This window comes from Vicugna pacos, chromosome 21 (genome assembly GCF_048564905.1).
Source record: "Vicugna pacos chromosome 21, VicPac4, whole genome shotgun sequence".
Classification (NCBI taxonomy): Eukaryota; Metazoa; Chordata; class Mammalia; order Artiodactyla; family Camelidae; genus Vicugna; species Vicugna pacos.
The window spans coordinates 28,976,484-29,003,431 of NC_133007.1; the positions used below are offsets into that span (position 1 = coordinate 28,976,484).

The 26,948-nt window shown below is 47.8% G+C and overlaps 10 non-coding genes across 10 annotated transcripts; 5 read left to right on the forward strand and 5 right to left on the reverse strand.

Moving 5' to 3' along the window:
* The first annotated feature begins 4,395 nt into the window (after positions 1 to 4,395).
* TRNAV-AAC (transfer RNA valine (anticodon AAC)) lies at positions 4,396 to 4,468 on the forward strand. Its single transcript has one exon. It is a non-coding gene; the product is annotated as a tRNA-Val (tRNA).
* Positions 4,469 to 5,291: 823 nt separating this feature from the next.
* On the forward strand, positions 5,292 to 5,363 carry TRNAE-UUC (transfer RNA glutamic acid (anticodon UUC)). Its single transcript has one exon. It is a non-coding gene; the product is annotated as a tRNA-Glu (tRNA).
* A 1,472-nt stretch (positions 5,364 to 6,835) lies between these two features.
* TRNAN-GUU (transfer RNA asparagine (anticodon GUU)) lies at positions 6,836 to 6,909 on the reverse strand. Its single transcript has one exon. It is a non-coding gene; the product is annotated as a tRNA-Asn (tRNA).
* A 2,678-nt stretch (positions 6,910 to 9,587) lies between these two features.
* Positions 9,588 to 9,658, reverse strand: TRNAG-CCC (transfer RNA glycine (anticodon CCC)). Its single transcript has one exon. It is a non-coding gene; the product is annotated as a tRNA-Gly (tRNA).
* A 984-nt stretch (positions 9,659 to 10,642) lies between these two features.
* Positions 10,643 to 10,713, forward strand: TRNAG-CCC (transfer RNA glycine (anticodon CCC)). The gene has a single exon. It is a non-coding gene; the product is annotated as a tRNA-Gly (tRNA).
* A 3,704-nt stretch (positions 10,714 to 14,417) lies between these two features.
* On the forward strand, positions 14,418 to 14,491 carry TRNAN-GUU (transfer RNA asparagine (anticodon GUU)). Its single transcript has one exon. It is a non-coding gene; the product is annotated as a tRNA-Asn (tRNA).
* Positions 14,492 to 15,963: 1,472 nt separating this feature from the next.
* On the reverse strand, positions 15,964 to 16,035 carry TRNAE-UUC (transfer RNA glutamic acid (anticodon UUC)). Its single transcript has one exon. It is a non-coding gene; the product is annotated as a tRNA-Glu (tRNA).
* An 823-nt stretch (positions 16,036 to 16,858) lies between these two features.
* On the reverse strand, positions 16,859 to 16,931 carry TRNAV-AAC (transfer RNA valine (anticodon AAC)). The gene has a single exon. It is a non-coding gene; the product is annotated as a tRNA-Val (tRNA).
* Positions 16,932 to 24,921: 7,990 nt separating this feature from the next.
* TRNAN-GUU (transfer RNA asparagine (anticodon GUU)) lies at positions 24,922 to 24,995 on the reverse strand. Its single transcript has one exon. It is a non-coding gene; the product is annotated as a tRNA-Asn (tRNA).
* A 713-nt stretch (positions 24,996 to 25,708) lies between these two features.
* TRNAH-GUG (transfer RNA histidin (anticodon GUG)) lies at positions 25,709 to 25,780 on the forward strand. Its single transcript has one exon. It is a non-coding gene; the product is annotated as a tRNA-His (tRNA).
* Positions 25,781 to 26,948: the final 1,168 nt, after the last annotated feature.

Consider the following 26,948-nt stretch of genomic DNA (forward strand, 5'->3'; position numbering starts at 1 on the left):
ACCTCCACACGAGGACAAAACCTTCCGATGATCTTGGAGGACAGCTCATGCAGAAACTGGTTTTGAGGGACTCGCCAAAGGAAAGGAGCAACAGACCCCTAAGCAGTGATCTTGAGTTGAGATGTCTGCAAGTTACTCTCAAACGGTAGAGTAACTCATGTATATGGATAGAGTGAGAAAGCAAATGTGGGAAGATGTTAATTGGTGCATTTAGGTGAAGAATATAATGCTGTATGTTTCAGTTTTTTGTTTTTGAAAGGTACTCAAGTCCCAATTAAGTGGACACTCAGAAGAAGATGCTAGGTTTCCAGAATGAAGGGAAGGAGAGGGTGCCAGGGGCTGGCCAGGCTGCTTATCACACGTCACCTACTCCTACTCCCAGGCTGGGAGAGGTCTTAGACCCTGAGACCTAAACTCACCAGCTTGAGGATTCCATGGATAGACTTCTGCAGTCGGCCTTGAGAAACATCACATTCTAGAAACGAAATGAGACTTGCTGGGTGAGGAAACCTCTGCAATACTAGGAACTTACCCGACAGGTCGCGGCGGTGAAAGCGCCAAACTCTAGCCACTAGACCACCAGCGGGCTGAGAGCCAACTTTTTTAAATGAACAATATGATCATCTGAAATGAGTATGTGCTACTCCCGCCGCCGGTTCGGAGACCCCCCCCCCCATCACATACACACACAAACAGAACTGTACCCAAAGAACGTTCCCTCCTTGCTTTCTCCAAAAGCTGAGTCCCACACGAAAGGCTGAGCGGGCTCCGCGCCCACACCTGGATCCCGTGTCTTCCCCCCTACCACCTGCTGCGCCGCCTGCCCTTTCCCCGCCTTAGGTCGTGCCAGCCCCCGCCTTCCATCTGCTCGGGCCCAGAGATGGCTCTGGCACACCGTTTTCCTCAGACCCCACATCCAATTACTTAGAACTTCTTGTTTTCGTCTCGGTCAAATGTAGACTTTTCCTACACAATCCCTCCTTTCCGCGACTCTGAACTTGGGCAAACGAGTCTCCCGATAAAGGCGGGGAAATCAGTTTAACGCGCGACTCCCTCACCTTGAACCTCGGATCGTGGGGTTGGGCCGCCGTTGCGCTTTCTCCTGGGCTCCGTCCCTCTTCCGGGCGCGTCCTCCAGGGCAGGCGCAGGGCCGGGGCCCCTGGGCGCGCTCCTCTCGCCGGGTCTGGAGCCCCGCGCGCCTTCCGCTGGGGCTGCAGGGAAGCTCCGTGGGCCGCCTTGTAGGGTTTGCGGAGCCCAGCGCAGCGCGCCTGTGTGTTTGTGGCCCCTCCCTCGGGCGCCGCTGTCCTTCCGCCCCTGTCGGAGAAAGGACCACCGCCCCCTCGTCCTGCCCACGTGGGACCGCGGTGGGCCGGACGCGACCGAAAGACAGCGGATCCCTTCCTCTGGCTCGGCGTGGGAGGTGAAAACTCGTACTTCGAGGGAGGAAAGAAGAGGGGTGGAATCTCCTGAAATGTCCTGACCCAAAGCTCTTTGGGGACTCAGTCCTCCGGCGCCGGGGAGGATGGCGCCGTCCAGTCGCACCCTCGATGCATCTCGAGCCAAAGCAGGACAAGGCAGAGCACCGCCTTGGGGTCTCGCGAGCGAGCTGCCCGCGCCTTCCTCAGGGTCGGAGCGCTTGAACTTCAGGTGTGAAGGAAACACGGTGACCACCTCACCAAGACAGGAAGAAAAGCATCTGCAGGAGACAATGGCACGTCCTTCTCCAAACTTATAAAGTTTTACTTCTAAAGGAAACGAGAGGGAGAGAGAGGGAGAGAGAGAGAGGGAGCGAGAGAGAACTGCATTAAAGTCTCTCAGCAAAGAGAATCGCTTTCTGCCGGCGGGCCGTGGGCTCCGAGGTTGATCTCAAAACCCCTCCAGGCACCGGCCTTCTGTGAAAACCGCCTTTACCTCCTCGTCCGCGTCTTAGGTTAAGCCTCGCACTCCACCACCTGTTAAACAGGAAAACTATACAAGGCAAATGAAAGAAGTTTCAGGCATTGTAAAAGCTAACACAAAACTGTCCTTCAAGCAGAATCTCAACGGAGGAGGGAGGGATGAGCAACGGCGCGGTGCGCGCGGCCTGCGCCTGGGTGGTCCACGGATTTCCGTCCACGGATTTCCGCGGGGCCTGGTCTCCAGACGAATTCAGGACAGACCGGGAAGCATGGCTTGGACGCGCTGATGTTGGATATTTTCTAACAGCCAAACGACCTGAGACGTCAGCCTGTGCTACGCTTCCTGCTGAACGTGAAAGTGGGGTGAAACTATTGGGCTTAAATTAGACGAACAGAACCAGCGGCGGCGGCAGGAGCGCGAGGAAACCCCTCTGCCCCCGAGGACGCGCGGGAGGCGCGGCGAGGAAAGTGCTTGAGAGGTAGGAGCTCTCGGGTCAGGCGCACTCGGAGCGGAGGGGAGGGCGGGCCCTAGGGTTCCGGGGTGGATTCGAAGCACTGCTCAGTTCCCAGAGCCGAGACGCTGACCGCCGGCGGTGGGAAAAGAGAGAGCGAGGTTCGCAGACCAGAGGTGCGGCGTCTGCACTGCTGGGCGGCGGGGTCACCTGCGGCTTAGACGCACCTACTCCCCCCCCCCCCCCCGATCCCGCGGCTTCCGGCAGCTGTGGAGTCAGAGGGGGAGACCCCTGGACTAGGGCGCTTAGTTGTGGAACTGGAGACCCGGCGTTGGGTGTGGGGTCCCGAAGCCAGAGTGTAGGGGGCTCCAGGGACCTCGCTTTCCGGGAGGAGCGGAACCCTAAGCCAGGGCCTCTCCGAAGTCGCAGCCTCCTTGCCTGAGGGATCACCTGTGCTCCCTGAGTCCGTTTTCTTTCAAAAATGTTGGTGGCCTTCTTGAACAAACTGATGTACCTAAAGAGCTTCTCCATTCACTTGTAAAAATAGATCTGTCTGTGTACCATCTTGGTCCCCCCACCCCATTTTGTTAAATTTCAGAACAGCACTCTAGGCCGCTTTAGTCTCAGTGTGAGATTCCCTGTGGCTATCTGGAAGGAAAACAGAGCCAAGACCTCTGGTCTTAAATATATAGGAATTTCCTTTCTTTAGTCTTCAGGAGTAATATGTAAAAACAAGTAGGGGTCTAATCTCCTAGAAGGCAGGCATTTTTATCCTTGAAGAGAATATGTCCCCAGAGTATTAGCACTTTTAGAGGAAAAGCCAAGGTATATAGGGTGTGTGGCCATCCCATCAGTGGAGCATGAGAGAATGGCATATCATTGTGGGAAGAAAAAAAGAGTTCTGGGAACTCCCATTGCTACAGCTTTTTGTGAGATGTTGATCTGTGCTCCCTGAGCTTGACTTTTAAAAGAATTACTCCGGCAGCTCAAGTTGTATTCTTGGATGGTATTGCTGTTCTTATTTCTCCTTATTGTGTGTGGGGGGGGCATGGGTTTTCATTTGTAACTCCATCTGTTTAGGAGAGTGGGCTCTCCACAAGGGAACCTGCTGTGAACTTCACTGCAGCAAGAATGTAGAGAGAAATGGGACTTACTCCACTAAGGCTCTCATCTCACACCTTAAGGAGAAGAAGGAGATTTCTAGGAAAACTGGGCTAAATTTTCTTTATTCTCCATCATTTTAATAAGACAAGTTGTTTGGCTTTCCTACTCTGATCTATGTTATGTTCTGTTATAATGTGCCCCCAAAGAAAAGAGACCAATCAGTGTCTGTATATTTTATTCCTTGATTCCTCTCAGTTTCTTCTTGATTTTCAGCATTTGTCAAATTCCTAATTTGAATATGGGTTAGCAGATTTAAACTTCATGTTTGTACCTACCCAGGGGACTCCCCAGATTTTGAACTTGAGTTAGACTAAGAGGAATCCATGAGTTGTTATCTGGCCAGACTGAAGTAGATTCTATTTTCTTGGTTCTCCCTCTACGTAGGACCTCTTATTTTATTGTCCCCTCTTCTAGATCAATTCTCCTTTGATTTGGATATATTGAAGTTTTGTTGAGAAGGAGGTTGAAGAGTAGATTAGCAAAGTTCCAAGATCAAAATTACAGTGTGTTAGAGTGTGTGTGTGTAGGGGGGGAGAATTAGTCTCTTTTTCCCCCTACATGGGATACAGCACTGTGAAATTTAATCTTCAGCTGAAGGTTCTGCAATTCTCCTAAAATACCGTTATTCGTTTCTTTCTTTAACAAAGTTTAAGCTAGTGTCAATAAATTAAAAAGAGAAATTGCTTGCTTGTCCATTTCAGCTTTGTTTTATGCCCGTTTCATATTCTCTGTGTTGTAATTTATGCTTTCAAAAGCATAAAGAGTTCAATTTAAGTAAACTGTTTAAGAATAAAGCTGGTTTTTTAAAAAAAAGTTGGTGACCAGTTGTGGCAGGAACTCAGTTTTTAATATATCTGTAGCGAAAAACAAGGAGGCGTGTGGTTTCCGTAGTGTAGTGGTTATCACGTTCGCCTAACACGCGAAAGGTCCCCGGTTCGAAACCGGGCGGAAACATGCTTTTTCCCTGAAACCCACCTTCATGAGAAAGGGTGAATGGAATAGGTTGTGGCAGCATATGCAGCTGCATGCATTTTTATCTCCCCCAAACATAGAACTTCTTTTACTATCTGAAAGCCTACTCAGTATTAGGAAACAGGCCTCCATTCTAGGTCACTTTGGGCACTAGGACTCACTTTCTCTTCTGGAGCCTAAATCTCCTCTACACTCTGACTCACACTATGTCTTTGAAAATTGACTTTCCCTCACCTCAGCACACCTACAAAATACGCTGATTTGCCTGACAGAATAAAAGAAAACGAACCGAATTCTACACTGGGGTGGGGGGGTTCGACCGAAAGACATGTAGATGAAGAATTTCAGGCTCTACAAATTGAGATTGTTGGGGAGGAAAAGGAGCCAGTATCCCTGCCATTATCAGAAGAGCCCCTGGACTCAGATCAGAGATCGGACAGTAGGCAAATCAGCTCAACATTCGCTGAGAGCCAAGTCCTCACCTGACGTCAAAGGAAACCTCACCTGAGGTTCGGAAAGAGAGCATGCCTTCGGCTCTGCTGCACACGGAGCTAAAGCTAGAATAGGATGGAACACATGCCGGTTAATGTGGCCTGGCCTCAGAGCCCAAGGCGTAGCCCAGGCCAGGGGAGGGGAAGGGTGATGAGCAGCAGGCCAAGGACTGGGAGCCTCGCACAGCTGCATTCAGCCCAGGGGTGCTGGGAATCCTTTCCTTTTCTGCTCTGTCCGTCTCTGAAATCTAAGCTTTACTGTCACAATTCTCACCTGGAGGCGCCAACTTTGCAGGGGAAGCAACTCCTGTGTGTCCCTGGTGGTCTAGTGGCTAGGATTCGGCGCTTTCACCGCCGCGGCCCGGGTTCGATTCCCGGTCAGGGAAATGCCTTTTCGATGTGTCTGTCTTTTCCGGACCACTGGCGATTTACTTACTGTAAGGTCCACCCGCAGAAGAGCCTCTGTGCTAAGTCCCTATTACTGGGTTGCATCAGGCTTGGTGGCTGCTGCAGGGGAAGGATAGATGTGATAAGCCCCCAGGCTGGCAGCCTTCTCCTACCCTCCACTCTTTTCTCTCTTCATCTCACAAACCTGCTCTCTCACGCTTGGAGTCTTCATTCAAAGAGAATCTGGGAGTTCTAAAAACGCATTAAGAAAAGGAAGACATAAAGCCTTTGAAACATACACAAACTTTGAAATACCAATATCATATATCCTGTCCCTAACCGCACAATGAACATTTCCCCACCTTTGCTTTCTCACTCCCTCTCCATATGTGTGAAATGCCACACCATCTGAGAGTAACTTGCCTACATCTCAACTCAAGATCACTCGCTGCTTGGGCCTGTCGCTGTTGCTCCTTTCCTTTGGCGAGTCCCTCCAAATCAGATTCTGCGGGACTCGTCCTCCAAGGCCACAGGACGGCTTTGTCCTCGTGAGGAGCCCCCTTGTGCCCCTTCAGGAACCTGAAATCCCATCTCTTCAGGCTGCAGAAAAGCTTCAGGAGGAGTTTTATTCAGCTCTCCCCGGACTGCAGGCCAGGAGCACCTCGTAGGAACACGACTGGGTTGTCATCCCCCAGCCCCTGCTGCCTCCGGACCCCTCCTGGCTGCTTCCGTGGGCAGCAGGGTCTTGGGTCAGCCTGAGCGCTAGAACCACCCACCTGGGGAGAGGCCCTTCAGGGAAGTGCGGCCGCCCCCTTGGCTCTTGCCTAGCTCCGTGTGCCCTGCAGGGAGCATGAAGGGTTCTGTCCTGACAGAAAGCAGAACCTTTCCTGTGATGGGAGGATGAGGGGAGCGGGTAGGAAGTGCGTCAGAGGGTGGGGGAAAGTTCTCAAGGGCTTTCCAGAATTGTCGGCAAATCGGTGCTGTCACCTGGGTGCCTACCCCTGTGATAATGGTGCTTGTCCGGACCTGAGTCCAAGCAGACAGAGGCATTCTGATTTGCAGTGTAGGTTCCGTTGTGCCTTCCTCCAAAGTGGGGTAGTAATCCAGCTTCTAGTTCCAGGATCCCATTGCATGGTATCCATGTGTCCCTACCCACCCCCACCACGACCACCCCTTAAGTTTCTTTCTTGGTGATATATAAATCAAGGGGGGAAAGTTTAGCTCTAGGTAAATTGGTGGTCTTCAGTGCTAGGTTAAAGAAAATAATACTTCTAAAGACTATAGAGAATTCTAATCATTGACATGGCATAGACAGTGGGTCACGTCGCACTTCTAAAGATAACTCTTTGTATGCGTCGTCAGTTTAACAACTTATATCCTCCTGTTGTGCATAAGACTCGAGAGACAAGAAAGTGAATGTGCAGAGTAGAAATAACTGCAAAACAGTCTTTACACTCTAGTAACTGAGATGCGTCCCTGGGTGGGCTCGAACCACCAACCTTTCGGTTAACAGCCGAACGCGCTAACCGATTGCGCCACAGAGACACCTACAGCCAGGATTCTGTCCCTTCCTCCGTCACCTCATCCGCACAGAAAGCGAGGACTCCTTCCGCGCTAAGCGGAGCCACTCGCCCTTATCAGGACAGCTGCACGGGCTCCAACGACTCGGAAAACCGGAGAAACCGATGGGAAACCAGTGCGCTGGTCGAGCCGGAAGGCAGAAAACAGCCAAGGTCCTGGCTGAGCCTTGCTCCACAGCTGCCCCAGATGCCAGCGCCCTGGAGACGCCTGTGCCCACGACGCCCCGGGCCTGAGTCTAGTCGGCCCCAGGGAAGCTGGACCCGAGACTGGCTTCGCGATCGCTCTTCCTATTCTTTGTTCTGCCTTCACCAGGGACCCATCGAGCCTCTGGGCTGTGGTTTAGTAGATGTGGTCGGTTGGCTACACTAGGAAAGAGATCAGGTCAAAACAGGAAACGTGAAAAGAAGCAAAAGAAAGGAGAGGCATGGATGGATGAGACAAGGAGACCTCCTAGGAAGTCTGTGAGGAGGCTTGGGCCAGATCATGAGAGATGAAAATTGTTATCGTATAGCTGAGTAGAGAAGGAGAATCGGAGAAGAGTATGAAAGAGAAAAGCACGAACGTCTGTAGGTGTCCAAGAATTAAACAACAAAAATAGTGTGAATATATTTATGTAAAAAAAAAATTATCCCCAGGCCTGTGGTGCATCGTGACTGTGTAGCTATAGGTTAAAAAAAAAAAAAAAGAGTTGAGGCTGCACCAGCCTTGGTTCAAACCCAGTTTACAGCAGTGTACTGTCTCTGACTGGTCATCTGACTTGCTTTTAATGCCAGCACGAGCTACTCCCCTTAGCAGCAGTCAGAGAGCAGAGTGTACCTCTGGCCCCACAGCATGATGCAGTCAGAAGAGAAATGACTCCCACAGTGCACAAATCTGTGGGCAGCCATTCAAAGCGAAATCTAGGTCTATTCCTTGTCTCACTATTGAGCAGAGAAAGTCCCTAAGGGTAAAATACCACCTCTCAAGGAGCCTTGTCTGTAGCTTCCTCTAAAGAAATAGTGTGGTCATAGCCATTTTTCTAGCAGAGATAATTCAGCTATCAGGGAGGGTTTTCACACTAAAGGAGAACAAGTTTTGAATAAGTTTACAATCAAATGCAAACTAGTTGTCATTGTCTATATCAGCTTGTCTCCATCCACCATCTATTTTTTTTTAATGGGAACAGCAAATCATTGAACTCTAGTTCACATCTTTAATGCACGATTTGTTGAATTTTAGCAAATGTAATCATTACCCAGATCAAGTTAGAGAAAATTGCCACATCCCAGAAATATATGTTGAACCCCTTTCCAGGCAATTCCTACCCTAACTGGTTTAGTTACCATTCTGAGAGCTATCACCATAGTTTACTACTGCCTGTTATTCAAATTCAAATGAATGAATACACTTTTTTTTTGTATCTGGCTTTTTTCATACAATATTATGCTCATTAGACATCCATATTTTTGTATGTCACTTCTTAATTTTGGTATTATTGGAGTAATTTTGTGTTCTTGTGTCACAATCTCTCGATACAATAGTTGTCAACACAATGGAAGTAGATCACTGTTGCTTGGGGAATGTTAGTACTTTCATTGTTCACATGCTGGTCTACCCAGTGCTGTGCTTGGAGCCAAGGAAGAAGAGATCTGCCATGGGCCCTACTCTGGCCCTCTTCTGGCTGCACCTTGTTCCATTAGGCAGGATCATGTGGAGCAAAGATGACATTCCCACATGAAACCCACGTCCTCCCTTCCCCATAGGCCTATCCAACGAACAAAGAATCCCCAAATCCTTCACACAAGTGTCTTTTAGCCCATGTATACAGACTTTGGATCTTTCTTGCATTGTCCAACTGAGGGCAAAAGATACTTTTGTTTGTTTGTTTGCTTGCTTGCTTGCTTGCTTGTTTGTAGTCAGACCTAGGGCTTGTGGACAATGTGGCTTCAAGAGACTGCTTTTCAGGGAAAGCTAGCGGATGCAGCATGGGTGTGTTGGCCGTGCATCTTGGACTTCTTCACCATACTGTAATGTTATCTCATTGAGATTTCCCTTTTAATATCTTTCATTGGTAATGAATCTGAGTACCAATACATGTTTATTAGTCACTTGGACTTCCTCTTATAAGGGTTCCCCCACCCTCACCCCAGGATCTTGGTGAACTTCCTATAGGTCTATCTGTCTGATCTTGTTTTGGAGGAATTCATGAAATATCTTCACTACTAGTTGATCATACCGACTGCAGGTACATTCACCCAATTTGTGGCTTGTCTTTTTATTCTTTATTCTGTGTTTTGATGAACAGAGGTGTTTGCTGTAGTAAAATTTATCAGTCTCCAAGATGAAGAAACAGGAGAAGGAGGGAGAGAAGGAGGAGAAGGAGTGTGGGGAGGAGAAGGGGTGGGGAGGAGGAGCATAGGAAGAAAGAGGAAGAAGAGAAGAAAGTGGGATTGGGGGATGAGGTAGAAAGTTATTACTCGTTAAAGCATGGGAAGAGCCTCACGGCCACAGGGCTCTGCAAAGTCCCAGTTTACATCAACTCCTTAATATCTTCTGCTCAGAACTGCCTTGTGGATTTTAGCTCATTTTCTTACTGCTTGTGGTCCAAACCACGATATGAGACAGCGGGCAAAAGCAGAGCGAAAAGGGAAGACACTATACGTTGCATTGGCCGGGAATCGAACCCGGGTCTCCCGCGTGGGAGGCGAGAATTCTACCACTGAACCACCAATGCCTCCTCTGCTAACCCTGACTCTGGATCTCTAGCAAGAATCTCCAGAGAGACGAACGGCCCTGCAATGGAGAGACCAGAAATTTCCCAATTGGGTTTACACCGCTGTCTTCGGCGGACAGAGCTCTCATCCTCCCAACACAGAAATTTATGTCCAGAATAATCAACAGGTAATGCTTAACTTTATTGGGTGCACCACTTTATGCCTACACCTTCCATCCATCAACTCTTACCTGCATTAATACAACCAGATAAAAAGTCAGCCTCCCTACACCCAGTCTAGTCTACGCCAATCCATTTGTCACACTGCATCTTGAGCAACCCTTGCAAAAATAGGAGCTGCAGATCTGCAGCCATGTTTCTCTCGCTGAGAAGCCCAGCTAGGTGGAGGCTGAGTCGTAAACTGAAGCTCAACAAAGAAAACGACCATCACCTTGGATCTCCAAGAGCTTTGGTTCTATCTGCCCTCTGCCCAACAGCCAACACACGCACCAGCTCTAGCCAGCACGCTTTCAGTTACCACTTACATCAACAAGATTTACATTTATTCCCACATCTCTTTCTAAACGACAAACCTGTACTTTCAACTCACACCTCAAAATTCACGTCAGTGCCTCATATACGTCTCAGAGTCACAAATGCTAAAACTCAACACACGGGTGAGTTCCCTGTCAGCAACCCACACCCCCCTCCTCCTCAACACTCTATGATCAGACCCAGGCACAGTGTCTCCCAAAGAGTAGTTGTGCACTGAGGAATGCATCTTCAGTGAGGAAATTAAGTCCGGTGTTTTGATTTAAACGCCACAACTTGATAGTGTTGCCTGATGTCAGCCTTCTGTGTAAGTAAGCCTTTGCTCTGGGTGTTTTTCTCCATTTGTTCTGTGTGTCTACCAAAGAGGCCGGTTTAAATTTGTTTTTAAAACTCTTTTCAAAGTGCTTCCCAACACTCTTTCTAGTCAGACCTGGTATATCACATGAAGCCAGAGCATTGGTGGTTCAATGGTAGAATTCTCGCTTCCCACGCGAGTGATCCGGGTTCGATTCCCGGCCAATGCACCAAGTTACCCACGCACTTTTTCCTTCTGGGAAGAAATTGATGTCAGGGTGAACTCGTTTTGCAGCCCCCCAGGCCGTGAAGCGATCACTCATACTTCAGTGCTAGACCGGCTGAGCACCACTACCTGGCTAGAGCATGTCTTTGAAGCCCTACATGTGTGCTGGCAGGTCTCTGCGGTTTGGAATACTTGAAACCGAAACCATTGTTACTATTATCTTTTCTCCTATCCTACATCGCACTATTGAGGATCAAGAAAAGAAGGTCATCAAAAAAAAAAAAAAAGAAAAAAGAAAAAAAGAAGGTTATTGAAGGACAGCAGCTGCGTCGGAAGAAATGTCAAGGGATGAGGGAAAGAGGACGCTTGTGGGAAGGAATTCGTATGGAGAAGAAAGAAGTTGCCTAGTCTCTGACCTTCCTGGGGAGGTAGACCCTAGTTTGCTAGTCTTGGTAAAAGTAAGGACAAAGATGAACCCCTAGTGGAGAGGTGCACCCACATGAAAATCATTTTTATCTTGTCTTTTGGTTTTACATTCCACCAGTCTAATCTTCTGGTCAGTAGATCTTTGTTTGGTATTATTAATACTCTTTAGAACTGTTTTGGGATTACACATAGCAGTCAAAGTTCTCTAGGTCACTCCTTCCTTGCACAGTTTCCTCTATTATTAACATCTTTCATTTATGTGATACATTTGTTACAATTAACAAACCAATATTGATACATTATTATTAACTAAAGTTCATGGTTTGCATTAAAGTTAACTCTATGAGGTTTGACAAATCCATAATGCCACGTATCCACCATTATTGTGTCATAGAGAATACTTTGGATGCCTTAAAAAACCCCTGTACTCCACCTAGTCATCCTTCTCCCCTTCCTATCCAAGCCCTGGCAACCACTTATCCTTTTTACTGTCTGTATAGTTTTGCATTTCCTGTGTCCTAGAATTGGAATCACACAGTATGTGCTCTTTTCAGACTGGCTTCTTTCACTTTGTAATATGAATTTAAGGTTCTTTCATACCTTTTGATTACAGACCATTTCATTTGTTCAATTCATTCACCTATTGAAGGGCATCTTGGTTGTTTCCAGTTTGGGACAATTATTAATAAAGCTACTTTAAACTTTCATGTGTGAATTTCTGTGTGGACGTAAGTTTTCAACAAATTTCTGTAAGTGCCTAGTAGGAGCACGATGGCTAGATCATATTGTAAGGCCATGTCTAGCTTTGTAAGAAACTGCCAAACTCTGACCCTAAGTGGCTGTATCATTCTGCACTCCCACAAGCAATGAATAATGATTTCTGTTGCTCCACATCTTCACTAGCATTTGGTATGGTTAATTTTTTGGATTTAACTATTCTGATGAGTGTGCAGTGGTATCCCACTGTTATTTTCATTTGCAATTCCCTAATTACACATGATGTTGAACATCTTTTTCTTACGCTTAGTTGCCACTTGTATATATTCTTTGGTGAGGTGTCTATTTAGATCTTTTGCAATTTTTTAAATTGGAATCAAAATGTTTTTCTTATCTTTGAGGTTTAAGAGTTCTTTGTATATTTCAGGTACAAGTCCTTTAAGAGATACATGTTTTGCAAATATTTTCTCCCAGTCTGTAGCTTGTCTTTTCATTCCCTGAAATGTCTTTTGCAGAGCAGATTTTCATTTTCATGAAGCCCAACTTATAAATTTTTTTCTTTCATGAATGGTGCTTTTGTTTTTGGACCCAGAATACTTAGTGTCAAGCCCAAGGTCACATAGATTTTCCCCCACACTGTCTTCTGGTACTTCTATAGTTTTGCACATTACTTTTAGTTCTATGAACTATTTTGAGTTACATTTTGTGAAAATGTAATGTTGGTGTCTAGATTTGTCTGACATACCCTTGCAGCTTGGCTTCTGCATAGAAATTATGTTATGCTAACAGATCCACTCAAGAGAAGTTGCAGAAGTGAGAAGAGGCAATATTCTGCAGTTATTGCTGGTGGCAAGTAAGGTTATGGAACCATCAGTGTTTTGATACATCTGTGGTTGGCAGCCATATTCTAGTTTCAAATTACCTTTTTGACGCTCTTTAGTGGCAGTAAAAATTCCACTTTTCTATGACTTGCCTCACTTCTCCCCTTCACTCCTCCATACTAAAACCTATAGGATAGAAAGCTGCTGGTCTTGCTTTCCTTGCCAATTTCCCTAGTGCTATAGCTTGGAATGACCCAAATATCCATCACTTGTGGTGTAGTTTTACATTAGTGTAATGCTTACTATTATAAACACCAAAAGTAAGGTGTGAGAAATGCAGTAACGTACAAATATAAAAAACATTAAGTTGCTCGATAATAACAGCTAGATAGAAAAGTTATATACTCGTTCATAGGAACTTGAAAAAAGGACAAGCCTAATTTGTGGGGTAAACATCAGAACAGTTTAAAGTAGCAGGGGGTGGATGGGCACCTGGAAAGTGTATCAAAGGGCCATGCTTGGATGCTAAAAAATGTCTATCATCCTGGTGATGATCACACATTTCAATATTCAAATAGCTGCCCATTAATGATTTCCACATTTTGTTCTGTAAACACACATTAATTTCCTTGTAGGAGAAAAATTGGGGGTCATATGTCAGAAAATCCAGTGTAGACCAAGACCTATTTGGAATATATTGTAAACTCTTTAAAAATTTGTTCTGTTTTGTGTAAAGAAGCATGACTGATGTTTAAAATATTTCCACTAAAAAAAACAAAATAAAACAAAACAAAACCAAATCCCTATGATGAGACTATTTCCTTCGTGGAAGCCTAGTCACAAGGTTCAGGTGGTTCAAACCTGATCTTTAGATATTTTCTCTTACTGAGACGTTTCAGGCCTAATGCAGTTTCGAGTTGACTTTCCTTCTGACCTTGCTGCGTTTCGTGGGCATTTCCGGTAAATACAACCTAAACCACAGACTCTCGTAACTCGGATTCGAACCGAGTTTACTTCAGCCACAACGCAGAGTGCTAACCACCGTATCATCACGGCGCGCCACACTGCAGGCGGTAGACTGCTTTCTTGCTATACCAGTTTTGACGTAAAACGATTTCAATTGTTGAATTGCTTTGTTGTTGAATAGCTGCAGGTTCTCGTTCTTTTCCCTCATGTCTTCCTTGCTTTATGTCCTCCCCATTCTGATGCATTTCTCATCTCCCCAGCAGCCAGCCCTTCTTTCTGCACAGTTCCAGATAATTATATTTGCTCTATTCTTAATTCTCCTGCTTCATTCCCGCCTCTCTATATTTCCTCCTGCAATCAGTCTTCCCAAACTCCCTCTTTTTGACTCCCGAGGCAAGCAGGGGGAGGGCAGCGCTAGAGACGCAGACCATCAGATGAAGGTGGAGCAAACCGGGGGCCATCGCAGAGCCCAAACGGCATTCAGCTTCCCTGGGAGCCCGCATGGTTCAGACCCGGGGCGTCGAGGGTCCAGACCTCTCTGGGGCGCCGGCATCTGCGGCTTATGCGGAACAGAGCTCAGCCAGGAACTTCGGCTGCTTTTCTGCCTTCCGGCTCGACCAATGCACGAGTTTCCAGCGGATTTCTCTGGTTTTCCGAGTCTTTGGAGCCCATGCAGCTGTCCTGATAAGGGCGAGTGGCTCCGTTTAGCGCGGAAGGAGTGCTTGCTCTCTGTGGGGGGTGTGGTGGGGGAGGGAGGAACAACAAGCGCTCTGTAGCTGTCTCTGTGGCGCAATCGGTTAGCGCGTTCGGCTGTTAACCGAAAGGTTGGTGGTTCGAGCCCACCCAGGGACGCATCTCAGTTACTAGAGTGTAAAGACTGTTTTGCAGTTATTTCTACTCTGCACATTCACTTTCTTGTCTCTCGAGTCTTATGCACAACAGGAGGATATAAGTTGTTAAACTGACGACGCATACAAAGAGTTATCTTTAGAAGTGCGACGTGACCCACTGTCTATGCCATGTCAATGATTAGAATTCTCTATAGTCTTTAGAAGTATTATTTTCTTTAACCTAGCACTGAAGACCACCAATTTACCTAGAGCTAAACTTTCCCCCCTTGATTTATATATCACCAAGAAAGAAACTTAAGGGGTGGTCGTGGTGGGGGTGGGTAGGGACACATGGATACCATGCAATGGGATCCTGGAACTAGAAGCTGGATTACTACCCCACTTTGGAGGAAGGCACAACGGAACCTACACTGCAAATCAGAATGCCTCTGTCTGCTTGGACTCAGGTCCGGACAAGCACCATTATCACAGGGGTAGGCACCCAGGTGACAGCACCGATTTGCCGACAATTCTGGAAAGCCCTTGAGAACTTTCCCCCACCCTCTGACGCACTTCCTACCCGCTCCCCTCATCCTCCCATCACAGGAAAGGTTCTGCTTTCTGTCAGGACAGAACCCTTCATGCTCCCTGCAGGGCACACGGAGCTAGGCAAGAGCCAAGGGGGCGGCCGCACTTCCCTGAAGGGCCTCTCCCCAGGTGGGTGGTTCTAGCGCTCAGGCTGACCCAAGACCCTGCTGCCCACGGAAGCAGCCAGGAGGGGTCCGGAGGCAGCAGGGGCTGGGGGATGACAACCCAGTCGTGTTCCTACGAGGTGCTCCTGGCCTGCAGTCCGGGGAGAGCTGAATAAAACTCCTCCTGAAGCTTTTCTGCAGCCTGAAGAGATGGGATTTCAGGTTCCTGAAGGGGCACAAGGGGGCTCCTCACGAGGACAAAGCCGTCCTGTGGCCTTGGAGGACGAGTCCCGCAGAATCTGATTTGGAGGGACTCGCCAAAGGAAAGGAGCAACAGCGACAGGCCCAAGCAGCGAGTGATCTTGAGTTGAGATGTAGGCAAGTTACTCTCAGATGGTGTGGCATTTCACACATATGGAGAGGGAGTGAGAAAGCAAAGGTGGGGAAATGTTCATTGTGCGGTTAGGGACAGGATATATGATATTGGTATTTCAAAGTTTGTGTATGTTTCAAAGGCTTTATGTCTTCCTTTTCTTAATGCGTTTTTAGAACTCCCAGATTCTCTTTGAATGAAGACTCCAAGCGTGAGAGAGCAGGTTTGTGAGATGAAGAGAGAAAAGAGTGGAGGGTAGGAGAAGGCTGCCAGCCTGGGGGCTTATCACATCTATCCTTCCCCTGCAGCAGCCACCAAGCCTGATGCAACCCAGTAATAGGGACTTAGCACAGAGGCTCTTCTGCGGGTGGACCTTACAGTAAGTAAATCGCCAGTGGTCCGGAAAAGACAGACACATCGAAAAGGCATTTCCCTGACCGGGAATCGAACCCGGGCCGCGGCGGTGAAAGCGCCGAATCCTAGCCACTAGACCACCAGGGACACACAGGAGTTGCTTCCCCTGCAAAGTTGGCGCCTCCAGGTGAGAATTGTGACAGTAAAGCTTAGATTTCAGAGACGGACAGAGCAGAAAAGGAAAGGATTCCCAGCACCCCTGGGCTGAATGCAGCTGTGCGAGGCTCCCAGTCCTTGGCCTGCTGCTCATCACCCTTCCCCTCCCCTGGCCTGGGCTACGCCTTGGGCTCTGAGGCCAGGCCACATTAACCGGCATGTGTTCCATCCTATTCTAGCTTTAGCTCCGTGTGCAGCAGAGCCGAAGGCATGCTCTCTTTCCGAACCTCAGGTGAGGTTTCCTTTGACGTCAGGTGAGGACTTGGCTCTCAGCGAATGTTGAGCTGATTTGCCTACTGTCCGATCTCTGATCTGAGTCCAGGGGCTCTTCTGATAATGGCAGGGATACTGGCTCCTTTTCCTCCCCAACAATCTCAATTTGTAGAGCCTGAAATTCTTCATCTACATGTCTTTCGGTCGAACCCCCCCACCCCAGTGTAGAATTCGGTTCGTTTTCTTTTATTCTGTCAGGCAAATCAGCGTATTTTGTAGGTGTGCTGAGGTGAGGGAAAGTCAATTTTCAAAGACATAGTGTGAGTCAGAGTGTAGAGGAGATTTAGGCTCCAGAAGAGAAAGTGAGTCCTAGTGCCCAAAGTGACCTAGAATGGAGGCCTGTTTCCTAATACTGAGTAGGCTTTCAGATAGTAAAAGAAGTTCTATGTTTGGGGGAGATAAAAATGCATGCAGCTGCATATGCTGCCACAACCTATTCCATTCACCCTTTCTCATGAAGGTGGGTTTCAGGGAAAAAGCATGTTTCCGCCCGGTTTCGAACCGGGGACCTTTCGCGTGTTAGGCGAACGTGATAACCACTACACTACGGAAACCACACGCCTCCTTGTTTTTCGCTACAGATATATTAAAAACTGAGTTCCTGCCACAACTGGTCACCAACTTTTTTTTAAAAAACCAGCTTTATTCTTAAACAGTTTACTTAAATTGAACTCTTTATGCTTTTGAAAGCATAAATTACAACACAGAGAATATGAAACGGGCATAAAACAAAGCTGAAATGGACAAGCAAGCAATTTCTCTTTTTAATTTATTGACACTAGCTTAAACTTTGTTAAAGAAAGAAACGAATAACGGTATTTTAGGAGAATTGCAGAACCTTCAGCTGAAGATTAAATTTCACAGTGCTGTATCCCATGTAGGGGGAAAAAGAGACTAATTCTCCCCCCCTACACACACACACTCTAACACACTGTAATTTTGATCTTGGAACTTTGCTAATCTACTCTTCAACCTCCTTCTCAACAAAACTTCAATATATCCAAATCAAAGGAGAATTGATCTAGAAGAGGGGACAATAAAATAAGAGGTCCTACGTAGAGGGAGAACCAAGAAAATAGAATCTACTTCAGTCTGGCCAGATAACAACTCATGGATTCCTCTTAGTCTAACTCAAGTTCAAAATCTGGGGAGTCCCCTGGGTAGGTACAAACATGAAGTTTAAATCTGCTAACCCATATTCAAATTAGGAATTTGACAAATGCTGAAAATCAAGAAGAAACTGAGAGGAATCAAGGAATAAAATATACAGACACTGATTGGTCTCTTTTCTTTGGGGGCACATTATAACAGAACATAACATAGATCAGAGTAGGAAAGCCAAACAACTTGTCTTATTAAAATGATGGAGAATAAAGAAAATTTAGCCCAGTTTTCCTAGAAATCTCCTTCTTCTCCTTAAGGTGTGAGATGAGAGCCTTAGTGGAGTAAGTCCCATTTCTCTCTACATTCTTGCTGCAGTGAAGTTCACAGCAGGTTCCCTTGTGGAGAGCCCACTCTCCTAAACAGATGGAGTTACAAATGAAAACCCATGCCCCCCCCCACACACAATAAGGAGAAATAAGAACAGCAATACCATCCAAGAATACAACTTGAGCTGCCGGAGTAATTCTTTTAAAAGTCAAGCTCAGGGAGCACAGATCAACATCTCACAAAAAGCTGTAGCAATGGGAGTTCCCAGAACTCTTTTTTTCTTCCCACAATGATATGCCATTCTCTCATGCTCCACTGATGGGATGGCCACACACCCTATATACCTTGGCTTTTCCTCTAAAAGTGCTAATACTCTGGGGACATATTCTCTTCAAGGATAAAAATGCCTGCCTTCTAGGAGATTAGACCCCTACTTGTTTTTACATATTACTCCTGAAGACTAAAGAAAGGAAATTCCTATATATTTAAGACCAGAGGTCTTGGCTCTGTTTTCCTTCCAGATAGCCACAGGGAATCTCACACTGAGACTAAAGCGGCCTAGAGTGCTGTTCTGAAATTTAACAAAATGGGGTGGGGGGACCAAGATGGTACACAGACAGATCTATTTTTACAAGTGAATGGAGAAGCTCTTTAGGTACATCAGTTTGTTCAAGAAGGCCACCAACATTTTTGAAAGAAAACGGACTCAGGGAGCACAGGTGATCCCTCAGGCAAGGAGGCTGCGACTTCGGAGAGGCCCTGGCTTAGGGTTCCGCTCCTCCCGGAAAGCGAGGTCCCTGGAGCCCCCTACACTCTGGCTTCGGGACCCCACACCCAACGCCGGGTCTCCAGTTCCACAACTAAGCGCCCTAGTCCAGGGGTCTCCCCCTCTGACTCCACAGCTGCCGGAAGCCGCGGGATCGGGGGGGGGGGGGAGTTGGTGCGTCTAAGCCGCAGGTGACCCCGCCGCCCAGCAGTGCAGACGCCGCACCTCTGGTCTGCGAACCTCGCTCTCTCTTTTCCCACCGCCGGCGGTCAGCGTCTCGGCTCTGGGAACTGAGCAGTGCTTCGAATCCACCCCGGAACCCTAGGGCCCGCCCTCCCCTCCGCTCCGAGTGCGCCTGACCCGAGAGCTCCTACCTCTCAAGCACTTTCCTCGCCGCGCCTCCCGCGCGTCCTCGGGGGCAGAGGGGTTTCCTCGCGCTCCTGCCGCCGCCGCTGGTTCTGTTCGTCTAATTTAAGCCCAATAGTTTCACCCCACTTTCACGTTCAGCAGGAAGCGTAGCACAGGCTGACGTCTCAGGTCGTTTGGCTGTTAGAAAATATCCAACATCAGCGCGTCCAAGCCATGCTTCCCGGTCTGTCCTGAATTCGTCTGGAGACCAGGCCCCGCGGAAATCCGTGGACGGAAATCCGTGGACCACCCAGGCGCAGGCCGCGCGCACCGCGCCGTTGCTCATCCCTCCCTCCTCCGTTGAGATTCTGCTTGAAGGACAGTTTTGTGTTAGCTTTTACAATGCCTGAAACTTCTTTCATTTGCCTTGTATAGTTTTCCTGTTTAACAGGTGGTGGAGTGCGAGGCTTAACCTAAGACGCGGACGAGGAGGTAAAGGCGGTTTTCACAGAAGGCCGGTGCCTGGAGGGGTTTTGAGATCAACCTCGGAGCCCACGGCCCGCCGGCAGAAAGCGATTCTCTTTGCTGAGAGACTTTAATGCAGTTCTCTCTCGCTCCCTCTCTCTCTCTCCCTCTCTCTCCCTCTCGTTTCCTTTAGAAGTAAAACTTTATAAGTTTGGAGAAGGACGTGCCATTGTCTCCTGCAGATGCTTTTCTTCCTGTCTTGGTGAGGTGGTCACCGTGTTTCCTTCACACCTGAAGTTCAAGCGCTCCGACCCTGAGGAAGGCGCGGGCAGCTCGCTCGCGAGACCCCAAGGCGGTGCTCTGCCTTGTCCTGCTTTGGCTCGAGATGCATCGAGGGTGCGACTGGACGGCGCCATCCTCCCCGGCGCCGGAGGACTGAGTCCCCAAAGAGCTTTGGGTCAGGACATTTCAGGAGATTCCACCCCTCTTCTTTCCTCCCTCGAAGTACGAGTTTTCACCTCCCACGCCGAGCCAGAGGAAGGGATCCGCTGTCTTTCGGTCGCGTCCGGCCCACCGCGGTCCCACGTGGGCAGGACGAGGGGGCGGTGGTCCTTTCTCCGACAGGGGCGGAAGGACAGCGGCGCCCGAGGGAGGGGCCACAAACACACAGGCGCGCTGCGCTGGGCTCCGCAAACCCTACAAGGCGGCCCACGGAGCTTCCCTGCAGCCCCAGCGGAAGGCGCGCGGGGCTCCAGACCCGGCGAGAGGAGCGCGCCCAGGGGCCCCGGCCCTGCGCCTGCCCTGGAGGACGCGCCCGGAAGAGGGACGGAGCCCAGGAGAAAGCGCAACGGCGGCCCAACCCCACGATCCGAGGTTCAAGGTGAGGGAGTCGCGCGTTAAACTGATTTCCCCGCCTTTATCGGGAGACTCGTTTGCCCAAGTTCAGAGTCGCGGAAAGGAGGGATTGTGTAGGAAAAGTCTACATTTGACCGAGACGAAAACAAGAAGTTCTAAGTAATTGGATGTGGGGTCTGAGGAAAACGGTGTGCCAGAGCCATCTCTGGGCCCGAGCAGATGGAAGGCGGGGGCTGGCACGACCTAAGGCGGGGAAAGGGCAGGCGGCGCAGCAGGTGGTAGGGGGGAAGACACGGGATCCAGGTGTGGGCGCGAATGCTTGTTTCAAAGCATTTTCCATCCAGCCGTCCCAGTTTCTGCATTCACCGGGAGTCTTTTATGATGTTGGGGATCCCGAGATGTGACCCCGGGCGCCTCCCGTGCCGTCTCTACTGCTTCGGCCCCGACGACATTCTCTGCACGTGCGGCCCGCCCCGCAAGAACGCGACTCCAGGGCAGATCTCAGGTGCGACTGGGACTCGGGACTTGTCGGACATGGCGGGCCTCGCGGGAGCGTCCACTGTCCCGGAGCGCGCTCGGCCTTTCGTGTCGGGCTCAGTTTTAGGACAAAGCAGGGATGGATCGTTCTTCGGGAAAATTCTGTTTGAGGTTTGTATGTCGGCTACTCGGAACAGGCCGGCAGGAGTAGCACTACTTATTGCAGTATTTCCTGGTGCCTTTTTAAAAAATATGGTCCGCAGCTCCCTGGTAGTCTAGTGGCTAGGATTTGGCGCTTTCACCGCCGGGACACGGGTTCGATTCCCGGTAGGGGAAGTATTAATACTGCCGGATCTCTGCACCCCGCTAGCTTCACTTCATCTCTAGAAGTGTGATGTTCAGATGCAGAAGATTCTCTGCACTGAATTCTTAAACTGGTGAGGTGAGGCCTTGGGGGTCCAAGGCCTCTCCCAGGCTGGAAGAGATGAGCTGTGATGAGCATATTGGCCAGCCACTGGCTTCCTCTCCTCTTCTCTCCTCTCTTCTCCTGGAAACCTATTGTCTCCCACTCAGAGTGCCCATCTAAATTCATTCAGGACTTCAGTAACAATTACTCCTTTAAAAAACAGAAACAAAGCTGAAACATACAAAAATTAGTAACAGCATATATTCTTCACCTAAGCGCACCAGTTAACATCTTCCCATATTTGCTTTCTCACTCTCTCCATATACATGAGTTACTCTACCTTTTGAGAGTAACTTGCAGACATCTCAACTCAAGATCACTGCTTAGGGGACTGTTGCTCCTTTCCTTTGGCGAGTCCCTCAAAACCAGCTTCTGCAGGACCTGTCCTCCAAGGTCATCAGAAGGTTTGTCCTCAGGTGAAGGACCATTATCGCCTGGTTCTCTTCAGACTGTGAAGAAGTTTCAGAAGGAGATTAATTTGGCCTTCCTCAATGGTGCAGGCCAGGCGCTCCCTGTGCTTGCAGGAACACGACTAGGTTGTCATTCCCCCAGCACTAGTTGCCCTCCAGACTCAGCTTGGTTTGTGGTGGGCAGTGGGTCTTGAGTCAGCCTGAGGGCTAGAACTGCTCCGCCTGGGAGAGACCCTTCAGTGAAGGACAGCCGCCTCCTTGGTTCTTGCCTAACTCTCTGTGTCCTGCTAGCAACAAAAGAAAATTATTCACAACAAATAACTTTACTCACTTCCCCCTCCATTCTCCCCTCTCCCCTCTGGTAATCATTACTCTGTTCTCTGTACCTATATGTTTGTTTTTGTATGGTTGGTTTGTTGACTTGTTGAAAAATATTTTTAAAGAATATTCCACATATAAGTGAAATCACATGTTATTTGTCTTTATTTATCTTATTTCACTTAACAAAATACCCTCAAGTCTATCCATGGTGTAGGAAATGGCAAGATTGTATATACATGCCACATCTTCTTTATCCTTTTATCTGTTGATCGACACTTGGGTTGTTTCCATATCTTGGCTATTGTAAATTATGCTGTTCTGTACAATGGAAATGTTACTTCCCTTTGGTGGAAGTGATGTATCGTATGGAATCAGAAGCGTCTTTCCAGCCAGTTTTGACTGCCATTTCTCCTCAGCCCCATGGTGAATGCAAGGGCTTTCAATTTTTACTACCCAGAGCTAACTTCACAGACACCAGCAGTGTCACTTCAAATTTCTCTTTGTAGGAAAAGCAAATATTCAAGTGCTAGTTTTCTAAGCTTGTTTTCTACAAACAAACAAACAAACAAAAAATAAACCTGGAGTGGACAACAAATGCTCTTCTTTGGGTTGATTTCTATCCAGGAAACAAGCCTGCAGTTATTTAAACAATAGCACAATTCTCCATCTAGCTCCTGTATCTGAGCGAGGGGGCCAGGGGCTTGAAGAAGGACATACTCCAGGAGGGCAGGAATAAATGAAAATCTGATGAGAGGAAGCAGAAGGCTGGTGAGGCAAGTGGGACAGAAAACTGTGGCCTCCAAGGTGATTGAAGTCTAGTTTTCTTGAGAAACCAGGAAGTACAACTACTTTACCCAATATGTGCAGCAGGGAGTAAAATGTGTGTTTGTGTGTAGGGGCACAAGAAAGTGGGATGGTAGCAGAGACCCAGTGTGCTGAAGTCCCCAGTCATAAGTCTTTGTGAGGTGCCATTGTTCTACTATGTTTAGCATTGTTGTAGTGACACCCTCGGTTAGAATTCAGATCATAAATGGAATGGTTACAGATGATCTGGAATCGGATCTTGGACTCGATTATAGTTGAAATTATTAATGACCCTGGTGTCAGTGAACACTGCCAGTCCATGACACGCAGCAGCAAAACATTTTCCCAAATCATCTTCTGTATATACCTATATATAGGTTTCCATAGAAGGCAAGGGTTAGAATGGCCAAATAGTTGCTGCCATAGAATATTTTAGTGAAGATATGAGTATAATGGGTTGAATAACGGCATGTAAATGGGAGGAATTGGGGAAACAAAATGATGAGCTCAAAGTTCTAAGATCCTAGCTCAAGATTTAGGTTAGGGAACTGAAAGCTTCTATTTTTATCTTATTTTTAAAACGAAAACAGAAACAATCTTTAAACCTTGTTTAATAGTATAAGTCTAGACCTGCGTTCTGCAAAGTAAATCTAAATTGAACTCTCAACATCACAGGATCTGTTATGTTCAAGTTAGGGCATTTATTAAGAAGGACCGGTATCATTGGAATGGGGTTGTATGGGCAGATTCTGATGAACCTGGGGCTCCTGAAATCCTAAATTGCACCAAGCCTCAGGTTACCTGAGAAGCAGCCCTTCCTCCCTTGTTTGAAGAGGTTACCTGAAGTAGGTTACCTCCACTTACCTAAAGAAGCTCTAAGCTCTCCCTCTGAGGTTAAAGTAGCTGACTTGCATGGGTCTGCTGATCCTCCTCAGGACCTCCTGCTACCATGTACCAGAGCTTTAGACCCAAAAGCAGACTCATTTGGGGGAAACAATGACAGAAAATTATCCAGTCATAATGAAGAGTATAAACCACTGACCCAAGGAGTCAAACGAACCCCAATCACAGTAAATATGAAGAAAACCACACCCAGTCACGTAATAATTAAGTTGCTCATATCAATTGGAGAAAAAAAATCTCAACAGCAGCCAGAGGAATAAGACATAAGATTGAAGAAATATCAGATTTCTCATCTGAAGCACTGCAAGTGAAAAAGACAGTGGAGAAACATCTTTGAAGGACTGAGGGAATAAAGGTTAACATAGAATTCTATGCCTCCTCCCCTCAAAAAAGTCTTTGAAGAAATGTTGAAAGACTTAATTACCGGGAGACCCACACCACAAGAAAGGTTAAAGGAGTCCTCCCCACAAAAGAAAGCTCACACCAGACGGAATTCTGGATGCACAAAAAGGAATGAAGGGCAGGGGACGTGGGATCTACATGGGATAATATATAAGATTTTTTCTTGTTAATTAAATCACTTTTAAAACATGGGACACTCAGCAAAAGTAATAACCTTGGATTGTGGGGTTTATAACATGCAAAATAACATGCATGACAATAGCATAAAGGCAGGCAGGGGAGACATGTGAACACCTATGGCATCGCTTGAGGGCAGATTGTGGTGCGTTACAGACGTGCACTATAAAGGCTAAAGCAGTCGCTGAAATAACAGAGAATTTCATCAACTGCTGAATAACCTTCGTTGGCATATTATAGCTAATAAGCCAACCAAGGTGAGAAAATGGACCATATGTACAAAACCATGTAAACTCCTTCATAGAATGAACAATTGCCCTTTGGGCACGCTACCCAGAGACATGTGTACAAGAATCATGACTGTAGTATTATTTGTAGTAATAAAGGTATAGAAGTCAATTAATTTCATATATATAAAGGGTTAAACAATGGATGAAACTTCACTAAAACTTCGTTTCTACTCGAAGCTAAAGCTGCAACTGGGGTTGAATACGGAGGTAACACTCCATTCTTTCGAGGAATCCTGCACCGCAAGTGCCTGTTTCCCTGCAGAGCTCTTCCGGGAGGATCAGCGACGGTGTTGGCTTAGGTTCTCTTCTTGTGGACAAGACGCAGATGACAAGGCAGTCAATGGAGGCTTCCATTCAGGGCTAGATGAAAGGATGTGCAGCCCAGAAACATCGCAAACCGTTTAATCAGGTCCTAAAAAAGCCGAGGCACGTCCCTGGGTGGGCTCGAACCACCAACCTTTCGGTTAACAGCCGAACGCGCTAACCGATTGCGCCACAGAGACACGCAAGGACAGTCACCCCTCCCCTCCCCCTTCCGCATGAAGAGCAAGTTCTCCTTCCACGCTGGGCTGAGCCACTCGTCCTTCTCAGGACCGCGGCGCCCGTTCCAAAGCCTCCGAAAACCGGAGAAGTGGAGTCGACGCGGCCTGTTGGTCCGGTGGGGACGTGCTTCGGGCGATTCCGAAGGCAGAGGGGCAGCCGAGCGTCCCCGAAGCGCCTGGCTCCACATCTGCTTCAGATGCCAGCGCCCGGGAGACGCCCGGGACCGCGACCGCCAGACCTGAGACGAGTGGGGCCGGAGGGAAGCCGAGCGCCGGGTGGGCTCCATGATGCTCCTCTGGGTTCTTTGCTCCACCTTCACCCGACTGTCCGCGCCGCAGGCGCTGCCCTTACTTTACACAGCAGCGGTCGGTGGGGCGGGAAGGGAAAGGGGATGGGGAAGGTTGGTCAAAAGAGGAAATATTAAGGGGGGGGGAAGCAGGGGCGAACAGGACAAAGCAAAGATAATTCCCAGGAGACCTGTGCAGAGAGGCACAGCCTGGATGCAGGGCAGATGAGAAATGCATCAGAATGAGGAGGGAATAACGAAGCGAGGACCTAAAAGAAACGGACTCGTACCTGGTGTTGTCCAACAAGAAAGCAACGCGGTAACTGGAATGGGTTTCTGTCAAAATTAGTAGAGCAAAGCAGCTTCCTGTCGCCGGGCCGGTGGCGTGCCGTGATCGTATAGTGGTTAGTACTCTGCGTTGTGGCCGCAGCAACCTCGGTTCGAATCCGAGTCACGGCAGTGTTTCCCTTTTGCACTTACAACCGCGTAGACTACGCAGCACCTCTCGCTGGCCACGAACTGCAGTGAGCTCAGGAGGAGGGAGGGCAACCCAATGGTGCACTAGGTTGAAGCTCTCTGCACGTGCTCCACGTCCCACCATTTAAGAGAGAATATCTCAAGGTCAGGTTCAATCTCTAAATGAGCCTTGTGTGTACCTTCCACAAAGGAAATGGTCATCACATAAGGATCTTTTTTTTTTTTCTCTTCCGGGTGGATATATTTCAAACATCAGTGAGGCCTTTTTACACAAAAATAGAACAGACTTTAAAGAGTTGATAGTGTACTCCAGTCTGGTCATTGTCTACACCAGACTCTCGGACATCCGACTGCCAATTTTTAAACTAAAAGGAAATTATTACGGTGCATTTACCAGAACAAAATGCACAAGTCATTAATGGGCGGCTATTTGAATACTGAAATGTGTGATCATCACCAGGATCAAGGTATAGATCAAGGCATTTTTAGCATCCAAGCATGGCCCTTTGATACACTTTCCAGGTAATGCCCATCCATCCCCTGCTACTTTACACTATTCTGATGTTTACCCCGCAAATTAGGCTTATCCTTTCCTCAAGTTCATGTGAAAGAATACACAATTTTCTATCTAGCTATTATCAAGCAACATTGTATTTTTGATATATAAGTATGTATATATATGTAAGTATCGCACTAATGTAAAACTACACTACAAATGATGGACATTTGGATAATTTCAAACTACAGCATTGGGAAAGGCTCATATGAATATCTTTCTACTATAATTTGTGGATATGAGATGACTGTCCATTAAAAGTACGGGCGCCATGGATAGGAATTTGGCAAGGAAAGCAAAACCAGTGTCCTTCTATCCTAAAGATGCTAGAGAGGAGGAGTAGGGGAGCAGTGAGACAAGTCAGAAGAAAGTGGAGTTTTTTACTGCCACTGAAGGACATATCCTCTTTCATCATTTCTCTGCTCTCCAAGGTTCCCTGAGGGAAGGATGGGTCAATGGAAACATCACTCCAAAGTGGTTCAGTGCACAAATTCTGGGCTCTACTGGAGCGCTTTCTGGGCATCTCCTCTGGGTAATATTCAACCCTGCAGGATTTCCTTTTGTTCCCTGAGGAGCAGTGGGAGAGATGCCAAC